The sequence below is a fragment of the Henckelia pumila genome, chromosome 3 (genome assembly GCF_033568475.1).
Source record: "Henckelia pumila isolate YLH828 chromosome 3, ASM3356847v2, whole genome shotgun sequence".
NCBI lineage: Eukaryota > Viridiplantae > Streptophyta > Magnoliopsida > Lamiales > Gesneriaceae > Henckelia > Henckelia pumila.
This window is the reverse complement of record NC_133122.1, coordinates 199171139-199183662: the sequence shown is the minus strand read 5'-3', so window position 1 is coordinate 199183662 and position 12524 is coordinate 199171139.

Genomic DNA, 12524 nt, shown 5'->3' with positions numbered 1-12524 from the left:
TTATTCTACCAATGGGACAAATTGATCTCCCAGTGTCCATGGGAAGCGATCCTAAGAGGGTAACGAAGACGGTGAGCTTCACGGTGGTAGATGCTCCCTCATCGTACAATGGAATTTTGGGTCGGCCGACTATGAAGGACTTTAAAGCCATCGCTTCTACATATCATCAGAAGCTCAAGTTTTCAGTAGGGAGAGAAGTTGGGGTCTTGCGTGGGGATCAAATGGTGGCACACAGATGTTATGATGAGGTGGTGAGAGAGGGAGGTAAAAGGGCGCGGATGGAGGTTAACATAATAAGAAGTAGAAGGAATATGTTGTCGATGGTTGAGGAAGAAATTCAGGTACTAGAAGAGGAGGAAAGTCATGATGAAGTAGAATTGGGGTCCTAGGAGGAGAAACTTAGTTCTTTTGCTTACTACTAGGAGACGCACATGGCGGGGGCTTGGAAGAGGTCTTGGAACCCTTGTCGCCTTAGAAAATGTTATCCTTAAACTAATTGTTGATGTATTTCATTTTTAACTATTACTCGTGTAATCGTTTGAATTTCAATGAAATCAACTTCTCTTTTTAAAATTAATAAGTGTTATTTTGATCGAGGGTGAAGAATGGTTTTGTTGGGTCCTTAGGTGTATTTCGCCTATAATGAATTTTTCCTACTATGGCTAAGGCCAAGTAGAGGAGTTAGTGGGTGAAAGGTGGAGACTTGAATTTTTCCTACTGTGGCTTAGGCCAAGTAGAGGAGTTAGTGGGTGAATGGTGAAAATTCATATTTTCCTACTATGGCTAAGGCCAAGTAGAGGAGTTAGTGGGTGAATGGTGAAAATTTATATTTTCCTACTATGGCTAAGACCAAGTAGAGGAGTTAGAGGATGAAAAGTTGAAGTTCATATTTTCCTACTGTGGCTTAGGCCTAGTAGAGGAGTTTGAGGGTGAAAGGTGGAGACTTGAATTTTTCCTATTATGGCTAAGGCCAAGTAGAGGAGTTAGTGGGTGAATGGTGAAAATTCATATTTTTCTACTATGGATAGGCCAAGTAGAGGAGTTATAGGGTGGAAAGTTGAAGTTCATATTTTCCTATTGTGGCTTAGGCTAAGTAGAGGAGTTAGCGGGTGAAAGGTGGAGACTTGAATTTTTCCTACTATGGCTAAGGCCAAGTAGAAGAGTTAGAGGGTGAAAGGTGGAGACTTGAATTTTTCCTACTATAGCTAAGGCCAAGTAGAGGAGTTAGTGGGTGAATGGTGAAAATTCATATTTTCCTACTATGGCTAAGGCCAAGTAGAGGAGTTAGAGAGTGAAAGATGAAGAGTTTCATTTTTCCTACTAAGATTATAACCTAGTAGAGGAGCTTAAAAGGAGGAAGGTACAATGCATATTTTTCCTATTAAGGTTATAACTTATTAGAGGAGTGCGAGGTGGCAGAGGGCCTAGTAGATGTGTGAAGATGAAGTTTTTGATGTTTTTACTGAAGAAAATCCTTGTAAAGGAGTTGACTTAGTTGTGAAGGAAGAAAATCTTAATTTTTCAACTAAAGATCGGCGTAGTAGAGAAATTAGTGGGAAGTAGAGGCAAATTTCAATCTTCATACTAAAATCATGATTTGAAGAGTTAGTAGTTGGTAAATTCAAGAAAGCAAACACTTGAGCATTTACAATTGAGGGAAATAATCGAGCAAGTTGAACTCACAATTTATCGATCACTCGATGGAGTGCTATGCAAAGGAGGCAAGGATGGAGGTGCGGCGAGAGGAGGTGAGGGGGCAAGGATGGAGGTGTGGGGCGAGGGTGATGGTGGAGGTGACGGGGCGAGGGCTGCGAGGGGAGGGGCGAGGGCTAGATGGCGAGGGGGAGATAGGCTGGGCGAGGAGGAGGCTGGGCGAGGGAAGTGAAGGTTGGGCGAGGGCTAGATGGCGAGGGGGAGATAGGCTGGGCGAGGAGGATGCTGGGAGAGGGCTAGATGGCGAGGGGGAGATAGGCTGGGCGAGGAGGAGGCTGGGCGAGACGGGGCGAGGGCTAGATGGAGAGGGGGAGATAGGCTGGGCAAGGAGGATGTTGGGCGAGGGCTAGATGGCGAGGGGGAGATAGGCTGGGCAAGGAGGAGGCTGGAAGAGGCTGGGCGAGGGAAGCAAGGAGGATGCATGACGAGGCTGTGGCAAGGGGGCTAGGGAAGTGAGGAGGATGGGTTGAGATCCATTCATTCAAAATTTAAATGTCAAGGGTGAGAGATGGGCCTAGGGTCCTCAACCCAAACAACTAATCTAGCAAAAGTCATCATGTCGCACCGCGAAGATTTTTGGGTTGGTCGAAGTGAAATTCGGATCACCGGGCTCAAAAAGTCCAACTTATTGAGGATTCAAGAAGTGAGGAGGGTGAAGAGCTTGAAGTGTGAAAGTTGAGGTTCATGCTTATCCTACTAAGACTAATTTTAAGAGCTTGATGTGATGACGATGGAATTTCATTTTTGCTAGTAAGGGTAGAATCTGCGAGGGGAGCTCGAGTTGAGGGTGTGGATGAAAATTTCGAATTTCCTACTAAAGCTAAGCCTAGTAGAGGAGTAAAGATGTGAAAATGAAAATTTTAAATTTCCTACTAAGACTATGTCTAGTGGAGGAGTTAGTGGTTATGGGTAAAAATTTACAATTTTCTACTGAGGTAATGCCTAGTAGAGAAGTTAGTAGTGATTGATGAATGAGATAGAAGATAAACAAACATTTGAGTATTCTTGAGTAAAATCAATGGTCAAACAATTGGTGAGGCAGCTAGAGTAGCTACTTGTGATCGAAATGATGCAGACAAGGGTAAGAGGGCGAGGATGGTAAAGGTTTACGAAGATTGAGAGCAATGTTGTAAGCTATGTCGTAAGAGGTGGGCGAGGGTGAAGGCGATGAGGTTGAGGCTGGCCAAAGATTAAGGAATGAAAAGATTTCTAATGAAGGATGATGAAATATACAGCTCGGTCTCTATTTAAAAATATTAAAATCAAGATCTTGTCTATGAAACTCAAACAATCGAGTTTTGAACCTGCGATTCAACTCGACTTGAGAGGGGGAGACTGATGATACCCCATGAATTGGCCCATCATATGTTTAGGCCCAACTTGAGTCCACGGCCAAGAAACAATGCTCGGGTCCAGGTCTAAGTGTTAAGATTGGCCCATGGCGGTAGGTGGTTGAGGCAAGACATGTTGGGCTTGGAGTGAGAGTGGAAGTTGGAGTTGGAGTTGAGGATGAGCCTAAGAGTGGAGGAGTGGAAGGAGGTGAGAAGGTGATGAGGTGTGGTGTGGATGAGCCTAGGAGTTGAGGATGACGATGACAGAGAAGAATAGCTAGGGTAGAGTATACCTGAGGTGGGTGAACTCTTAGCCTAAGATTCATCTCAAGGGCAATACCTCTTAGCTTCAGCCTCGCCTCAAGGGCGAGTCCTGGATGAACAAGCGCGTGTGTAACACCCGGTATTTTTAAATACGTAAATTCGCATGCATAATTAGGAAATTTATTTATTTAAAATTTTAGATTTATGGGTTAAATAATCATGTGAAATTATTTGTGCATGTTTTAAGTTATTTTTAAGCATTTAACCCATAAATAGTGATTTTCACGATTTGTGGAAATTAATTGTTTTGATCGCGTAGACGGGACCGTGGACGGACGAAATGACAACTTTCTATCCAATTTATTTCATTAGCATTTTTAGAGCCCAAAAATATTATTTTGAGTTTTATTTTCTCAATATTTTTAGTATTTAATTTTATATAATTTTAGGAGTTCGTTTTATTCAAAATAAGCCAAAATAATGACTTTTTAGTATTTTTAAAATTCTCTTAATTAATATTTCGGGATTTTAATTTAGTTATCAGATTTTTACTTCTTATTTAGAGTTTTTAAGTTATATATTTTATACTTAAAAATCCTTATTAATATTTTAATTAACCAAACCCCTATTTTATTTAAATTACACCCTAAATCTACCCTAAACCCCACGTTTTCAAGCCTGGGCCGCCACCCCCTCCTTTGTTCATCAGCTTCTTCATCGACCAGCCATCCCCAAGGACTCCATAGCCACGTTTTTGAAGCTTCCAAGTTGATTGTCATCGCCCCGTCGTCCCGGATTCGTTCTACACGCTCCTACCTCTTCTTTTATCGGTGCAAGGCATATTTCCTTTCGTTTTATTGTACTATATCAGTGTTCATGTGTGTGTGAGTTTGTATACATCAGTTTTATTCAAGGAATTTCAGAAAATAATTGAAATTGGTTGGATGTATGCGCTTTATTCATGTTTTGTGGAATCATGCTCACGTTTTTAAGCCATGGGTGCGTCTAGCTGCTGGCCAAGGATTCCTAGGTGGTGTGAGGGGGGTCTGGACTCGAGTGGCTTGAGTGGTTCGAGCCAAAAGAGCCCAAGAAGCAAGCTAGGTTCGATCGGGTTCCAGGAGTGCGCAGGTTAGGGTTTTGAGAAGGAGGTTCGGTGATGGGGGTCTAGGCTGCATGGGGCTGGGGGCTGGTGCAGGTTAGGTCCGCCCAGACGTGGGCTACGTCTGGGCGGTGGCGCTCCGGCCAGGGGCGGCCGGAGCAGGCCGCCAGCAGCCAAGGAGTGGCTGCTGCTCACGGCCGCAGCCGAGACGGGAATAGGGCGACGAGTTCTAGGGTTTCAGGTGGGTTCCGGGTCGGGTTAGTGGTCCGGGTGAAGTCCGTGGGTCATGGGTTAAGTTAGTTGGGTTCGGGTCTGGGTTAAGTTAATTGGGCTCGGGTATTTTTAATTTTAAGTTAATTATTAAGTTTAAGTGTTTTATTGGGCTAATTAGAGTAATTAAATTAATGGGCTACTTTTAAGTTTATTAATGGGCTTGAATAATTTATTTAAGTTAGTTCACTAATTTTTATGGGCTTTAGAGCCCATGGAAATTATTGGGCCAGTATTTGGGCTTTTGGGCCCATTGGGCCAGAATTTAAGAAAATGGGCTTGAGTGTTAGGGCCAGCAGTTCAGTACAAACCATGAAAAATTGCATGTGTCCTAAATATATATTTAATTATTTTATGCATGAATGTTATTTTAGTATTTATATGTTAGTATAAAAATTAAATTAAATATATATGAAGGACACACATTTTATTTAAGTATATGCATTCATGAAATAATTTTTATGCATGATTTAATGTTTAAGGTTGAGCAAAAAAAAATAATTTTATGTTGAAAGTTGAAGTAGTGTGACAATTTAAGGGAGATTCGTCCCCATATGTGAACTATTGAAGGGCAGTTTACTGCCAATTTAAGAGGTGATTCGTCACCGCCACGTACGTTGGTTTCCACGCTGATCAGTATTTAATGTATGATTTAAGGTTACACTATGGATACAACCATGCAATGTTAGAAAATACTTTGCTCAGCAATGTTTATGTATTATGTAGGATTATGATATTTAAGTTAATTTAAGTTATGTTATGTCATGATATGTTTTAAGCATGCTCATTCATGTATATGTTACATATTAGTATTAAAGTGATTTAAATTATTTTAAACCCTTGTTATGTTAGCATGTTGGGCCTCTAGGCTCACTACACTGGTATGGTGCAGATGAGTACGTAGAGGAGGATGTGGTACCCACCGGCGGCGAGGACATATGAGCGGACATGCAGTGACCCCGTGACCGTGATAGTCTTCTGAGTCTTTATGCATGTTTTGAATATTTTAGCATGTTATACATTTATTTATTTATTTTCACTGGTTGTCAGTATGGAATATTTTATTTAAATATTTTCAGTGCATGCAAATTTTATTTATTTTTGCTTATGTCAGTATTTTATTAAATGTTTGACTCAGATATTTAATTTATTAAAGGTTGAATTTTTATTTAGTTTATTTATTTTTAAATCTATTTATTCTGTGCATATATGTATGGGCATGTATGTACATATCTTTACTTAGTAAGTATAAAAAAAAAAAAAATTCCGCATATTTAATTATATTAGAGAGTTAGGGTTGTTTCAGTTGGTATCAGAGCATGGTCCTTGGAGGGGTCATTACTGCTATGCGAGCTCAGAAATCCACGCTACCGGTCTGTAAGTTTTAAGTGTTTATAGCATGATTTACTTTTAAGAATTTAAGTTAGCATTAATGTTAAAACACTTAGTTATGCATGGCGATTTACGTAAGGAAATATGTGGTGGTGCAGAATGCCTCCCAGACCGATGAACAGACGTGGGGAATCTACACCTACAACTCCACCTCCACCTCCACCTCCACCTCCGCAGAACCCACTTGCAGCATTGGAGCAGGCCAATGCTACTTTGATGGCAGGGGTTACTGCTCTGTTAGAGCAGCAGGCTTCACGTCCTAGAATGTCCCATGAGGAGGACGTAGCTGAGCGGTTCCAGAAGAAGGGGCCGAAGGAGTTCATTGGTACCACCAATCCTTTGGTGGCTGAGGGGTGGATTCGTTCTTTGGAGTTCATCTTTGCATATATGGGGATCACAGATGCCGACAGGGTGAACTGTGCGACGTATATGTTGAGGGGAGACGCAGCTCTTTGGTGGGAGGGTGCTGCCAGGGGAGTACACCTTCCTACACTGTCTTGGGCGGAGTTTAGGCGTATCTTCTACGCCAAGTATTTCACGGAGGATGTGAGGAGTTGCAGCGATGGAGACAGAGAAGATGAGGCAGTTTGTGGAGGGACTGAGGGCGGATATTAAGCATGACGTACGTATGATGGACGTCGCTACATATGAGGCGGCAGTTAGTAGAGAACTGAGGTCAGAGGAGGGTAGGAGAGAGATACAGCGAGAGCAGCAGGGGAAGAGACAGATTCAGTCTGGGTATCAGCGACCATCTTCGCAGCCTCCTGCGAAGAAACAGTTTACTGGGCCGTCTAAGGGCTCGAATCCGCAGCAGAGGCCACAGCAGTTGAGGGGCGGGGCCCCTAATGCTATAGGTTTTCCTACTTGCCCGAAGTGTCAGAAGATGCATTCGGGACCTTTTCTGTTGGGAGCAGGAGTTTGTTTTCACTGTAGGGAGCCAGGGCATCAGATAGCTAACTGCCCGAGGAAGAAGAACACCGCTGGTAGAGTGTTCGTCATGCAGGCAGAGGAGGCAGATCCAGACACCTCCTTGATCACTGGTATATCTTACCTCTAGTATTTTATAATTTCTTCTTTTGGTTAAGAATTTCGTTTTCTGTGGAATTGTTGTTATTTGGATTATCTATTTTCATGTTAGAATAAGAAGCATGTTTTACTTGTGATTAGAATTAAGGGTTTTAGCGACTCTTTGGGGAAAGTTTAGTAGTGGTATGAAATTGTTGGGATTCTTCTGCGTGCAGGAAGAATTCTAGTTGGAGGCAACTCCACGTTTGCGTTGCTAGATTCAGGGGCTACGCATTCGTTTATCTCCCTGGAGTTTATCAGACGGATAGGCATCACACCCGAGATTGTTGACAGTGGTTATGATGTTACTATGCCGTCAGGACAGATTATTTCTACCTCTAGTATCATTCGAGAACTGGAGTTGGAGCTTCAGGGGCACTCCATTCGCGCAGATGTGGTGGTTTTGCCATTGAGTGGATTTGATTTGATATTGGGTATGGACTGGTTGACAGTCAATGGAGCTTCGATTGATTTTCGTCGAAGGACAGTGTCAGTGAAACCGCCGGGAGGCGACCCGTTTACTTTTCATGCATCTCAGAGCAGTGATATTCCTCAGGTGATATCTCTTATTCAGGCGAGGAAGTTGTTGAAACGGGGTTGCCAAGGTTTTCTAGCAAGTATTGTCACGGCCTCAGAATCACCTAGCAGATCATTATCAGAGATAGAGGTGTTTCGTGACTTTCCGGACGTCTTTCCGGAGGATGTTGCAGGAATTCCACCAGTGAGAGATGTGGAGTTCAGCATCGACTTAGTGCCAGACACCGTGCCTATCTCTAAGGCACCATACAGACTTGCTCCTACCGAAATGAAAGAGTTGAAGGAGCAGATACAGGAATTATTAGAGAAAGGCTTTGTTCGTCCTAGCTTTTCTCCATGGGGAGCTCCAGTGTTATTTGTGAAGAAGAAGAATGGCAGTATGAGACTGTGCATCGATTATCGAGAGCTCAATAGGGTCACAGTGAAGAATAAGTACCTACTGCCAAGGATAGAGGACTTATTTTACCAGTTGCAGGGAGCTTCGGTGTTCTCCAAGATCGACCTGCGATCTGGTTACCATCAGCTGCGAGTTAGAGAGGCAGATGTGTCCAAGACTGCTTTCCGGACACGTTATGGGCATTATGAGTTTTTAGTGATGCCATTTGGGATGACCAATGCTCCAGCGGTTTTCATGGATCTCATGAACCAGGTATTTCAGCCGTATCTTGATCAGTTCATCATAGTCTTCATTGATGATATCTTGATCTACTCTAGGAGCGTTGAGGAGCATAGGCAGCATCTACAGACAGCCTTGCAGACTTTGAGGGAGCATCGTTTGTATGCCAAGTTCAGCAAGTGCGAGTTTTGGCTCGAGCAGGTGGCATTTCTTGGCCACATTATTTCGAGAGATGGGATTGCAGTGGATCAGTGGAAGGTTGAGGCAGTGCAGAAATGGGGTATTCCGAAGAATGCTTCAGAGATTCGCAGTTTCTTGGGTTTGGCAGGATACTATAGGAAGTTCATCAAGGGTTTTTCCTCTATTGCAGTACCCTTGACTTCCTTAACCAAGAAGAACGCGAAGTTTATTTGGAGTTCAGACTGTCAGAGGAGCTTCGATCAGCTGAAGGAAGCACTCACTACTGCACCGGTTTTAGCGATGACAGTACCACACGAGGAGTTAGTGGTGTACACCGACGCGTCTAAGCTAGGTTTAGGCGCAGTACTTATGCAGTGTGGTAAGGTTATTGCTTATGCGTCGAGGCAGTTGAAGATTCATGAGCAGAACTACCCGACACATGACTTGGAGTTAGCGGCAGTGGTTTTCGCTTTGAAAATCTGGAGGCACTATCTGTATGGCGAGAAGTGCAAGATTTTCACTGATCATAAGAGCCTCAAGTACTTCTTCACTCAGAAGGAGTTGAACATGAGGCAACGGAGATGGTTGGAGTTGGTGAAGGATTACGACTATGACATTAGCTACCATCCGGGTAAAGCTAATGTAGTGGCCGATGCTTTGAGTCGGAAGTCGTCAGTGGTATCGTATTTGTCAGTGCAGCTACCACTGCAGAGTGAGATTCAGAGGTTTGATTTGGAGTTTTACTCGAGTGGTCATGCACCGAGCTTGTCAGTGTTGACGGTGCAGCCAGTTCTGCGAGATCGGATCAGGGATGGACAGTCTACTGATGAGGAGTTGCAGCGATGGAGACAGAGAGATGAGGCCAAGGGTAATCTTCTGTATACAGTTGTGGATGACATTGTTCAGTACCGTGGTAGGATGTGGGTACCGAACGTTGATCAGTTGAGAGCTAAGATCTTAGCAGAGGCTCACACATCTCCATACTCCATTCACCCCGGAAGTACGAAGATGTATCGAGATTTGCAGCTATTGTATTGATGGCCCGGGATGAAGAGAGACATCGGGAGAGTTGTGTCAGAGTGCTTGACTTATCAGTAGGTCAAGGCTGAGCATCAGCGTTCAGCAGGACTTCTTAGACCTCTTCCTATTCCGGAATGGAAATGGGAGAATATTACGATGGACTTTGTAGTTGGCTTACCGAGGAGTGCCAGAGGTTGCACAGCTATTTGGGTGATCGTGGATAGACTCACCAAGTCAGCTCATTTTTTACCGGTGAGGACTACTTACTGGTTGACACAGTATGCAGAGCTTTACATCAAGGAGATTGTTAGACTGCATGGCATACCAGTGTCGATAGTATCAGACAGAGATCCGAGATTTACGTCTGCGTTTTGGAGGAGTTTGCACACTGCATTGGGGACTAGACTTTTGTTCAGTACAGCGTTCCATCCCCAGACAGATGGTCAGTATGAGAGAGTGATCCAGGTTCTCGAGGATCTACTGAGAGCTTGTGTCATCGACTTTCAGGGCTCGTGGGAGACTAGACTGTCATTAGTGGAGTTTACCTATAACAACAGTTTTCAGTCGTCTATAGGTATGACTCCTTATGCAGCATTGTATGGGAGGAGGTACAGATCTCCTGTGCATTAGGATGAGGTCGGAGAGAGGATTTTACTTGGTCCTGAGATTGTGCAGCAGACAGCTGATATTATGACACAGATTCGGGATCGCATGAGGACTGCTCAGAGTCGTCAGAAGAGTTATGCAGATACTCGACGACGATATTTGGAGTTCGCTCTAGATGATCACGTATTTCTGAAGGTGTCACCTATGAAGGGAGTAGTGCGATTTGGCCGGAGAGGCAAGCTTAATCCGAGATATATAGGGCCATTCGAGATCTTGGAGAGAGTTGGCACGTTGGCCTACCGTTTAGCTCTACCACCAGGGCTAGCGGCAGTGCACAATGTATTCCATGTATCCATTCTTCGGAGATACATCTCGAACCCGTCACATGTGTTGGATTTTGAGCCTCTTCAGTTGACACCGGAGTTAGCATTTGAGGAGAGACCTATACGGATCTTGGCTAGGGAGGAGCGCAGATTGAGGACACGGGTTATACCGATGGTCAGAGTCCAGTGGCTGAATCACTCGGAGGAGGAAGATACTTGGGAGACCGAGGCAGATATGAGGACTCGCTACCCGGAGTTGTTCGGGTAAGTACTTTAATTTCGAGGACGGAATCCAATTTAAGGGGGGGGGGGGGGGAGAATTGTAACACCCGATATTTTTAAATACGTAAATTCGCATGCATAATTAGAAAATTTATTTATTTAAAATTTTAGATTTATGGGTTAAATAATCATGTGAAATTATTTGTGCATGTTTTAAGTTATTTTTAAGCATTTAACCCATAAATAGTGATTTTCACGATTTATGGAAATTAATTGTTTTGATCGCTTAGACGGGACCGTGGACAGACGAGATGACAACTTTCTATCCAATTTATTTCATGAGCATTTTTAGAGCCCAAAAATATTATTTTGAGTTTTATTTTCTCAATATTTTTAGTATTTAATTTTATATAATTTTAGGAGTCCGTTTTTATTCAAAATAAGCCAAAATAATGACTTTTTAGTATTTTTAAAATTCCCTTAATTAATATTTCGGGATTTTAATTTAGTTATCAGATTTTTACTTCTTATTTAGAATTTTTAAGTTATATATTTTATACTTAAAAATCCTTATTAATATTTTAATTAACCAAACCCCTATTTTATTTAAATTACACCCTAAATCTACCCTAAACCCCACGTTTTCAAGCCTGGGCCGCCACCCCCTCCTTTGTTCATCAGCTTCTTCATCGACCAGCCATCCCCAAGGACTCCATAGCCACGTTTTTGAAGCTTCCAAGTTGATTGTCATCGCCCCGTCGTCCCGGATTCGTTCTACACGCTCCTACCTCTTCTTTTATCGGTGCAAGGCATGTTTCCTTTCGTTTTATTGTACTATATCAGTGTTCATGTGTGTGTGAGTTTGTATACATCAGTTTTATTCAAGGAATTTCAGAAAATAATTGAAATTGGTTGGATGTATGCGCTTTATTCATGTTTTGTGGAATCATGCTCACGTTTTTAAGCCATGGGTGCGTCTAGCTGCTGGCCAAGGATTCCTAGGTGGTGTGAGGGGGGTCTGGACTCGAGTGGCTTGAGTGGTTCGAGCCAAAAGAGCCCAGGAAGCAAGCTAGGTTCGATCGGGTTCCAAGAGTGCGCAGGTTAGGGTTTTGAGAAGGAGGTTCGGTGATGGGGGTCTAGGCTGCATGGGGCTGGGGGCTGGTGCAGGTTAGGTCCGCCCAGACGTGGGCTACGTCTGGGCGGCGGCCGGAGCAGGCCGACAGCAGCCAAGGAGTGGCTGCTGCTCACGGCCGCAGCCGAGACGGGAATAGGGCGACGGGTTCTAGGGTTCCAGGTGGGTTCCGGGTCGGGTTAGTGGTCCGGGTCAAGTCCGTGGGTCATGGGTTAAGTTAGTTGGGTCCGGGTCCGGGTTAAGTTAATTGGGCTCGGGTATTTTTAATTTTAAGTTAATTATTAAGTTTAAGTGTTTTATTGGGCTAATTAGAGTAATTAAATTAATGGGCTACATTTAAGTTTATTAATGGGATTGAATAATTTATTTAAGTTAGTCCACTAATTTTTATGGGCTTTAGAGCCCATGGAAATTATTGGGCCAGTCTTTGGGCTTTTGGGCCCATTGGGCCAGAATTTAAGAAAATGGGCTTGAGTGTTAGGGCCAGCAGTTCAGTACAAATCATGAGAAATTGCATGTGTCCTAAATATATATTTAATTATTTTATGCATGAATGTTATTTTAGTATTTATATATTAGTATAAAAATTAAATTAAATATATATGAAGGACACACATTTTATTTAAGTACATGCATTCATGAAATAATTTTTATGCATGATTTAATGTTTAAGGTTGAGCAAAAGAAAATAATTTTATGTTGGAAGTTGAAGTAGTGTGACAATTTAAGGGGGATTCGTCCCCATATGTGAACT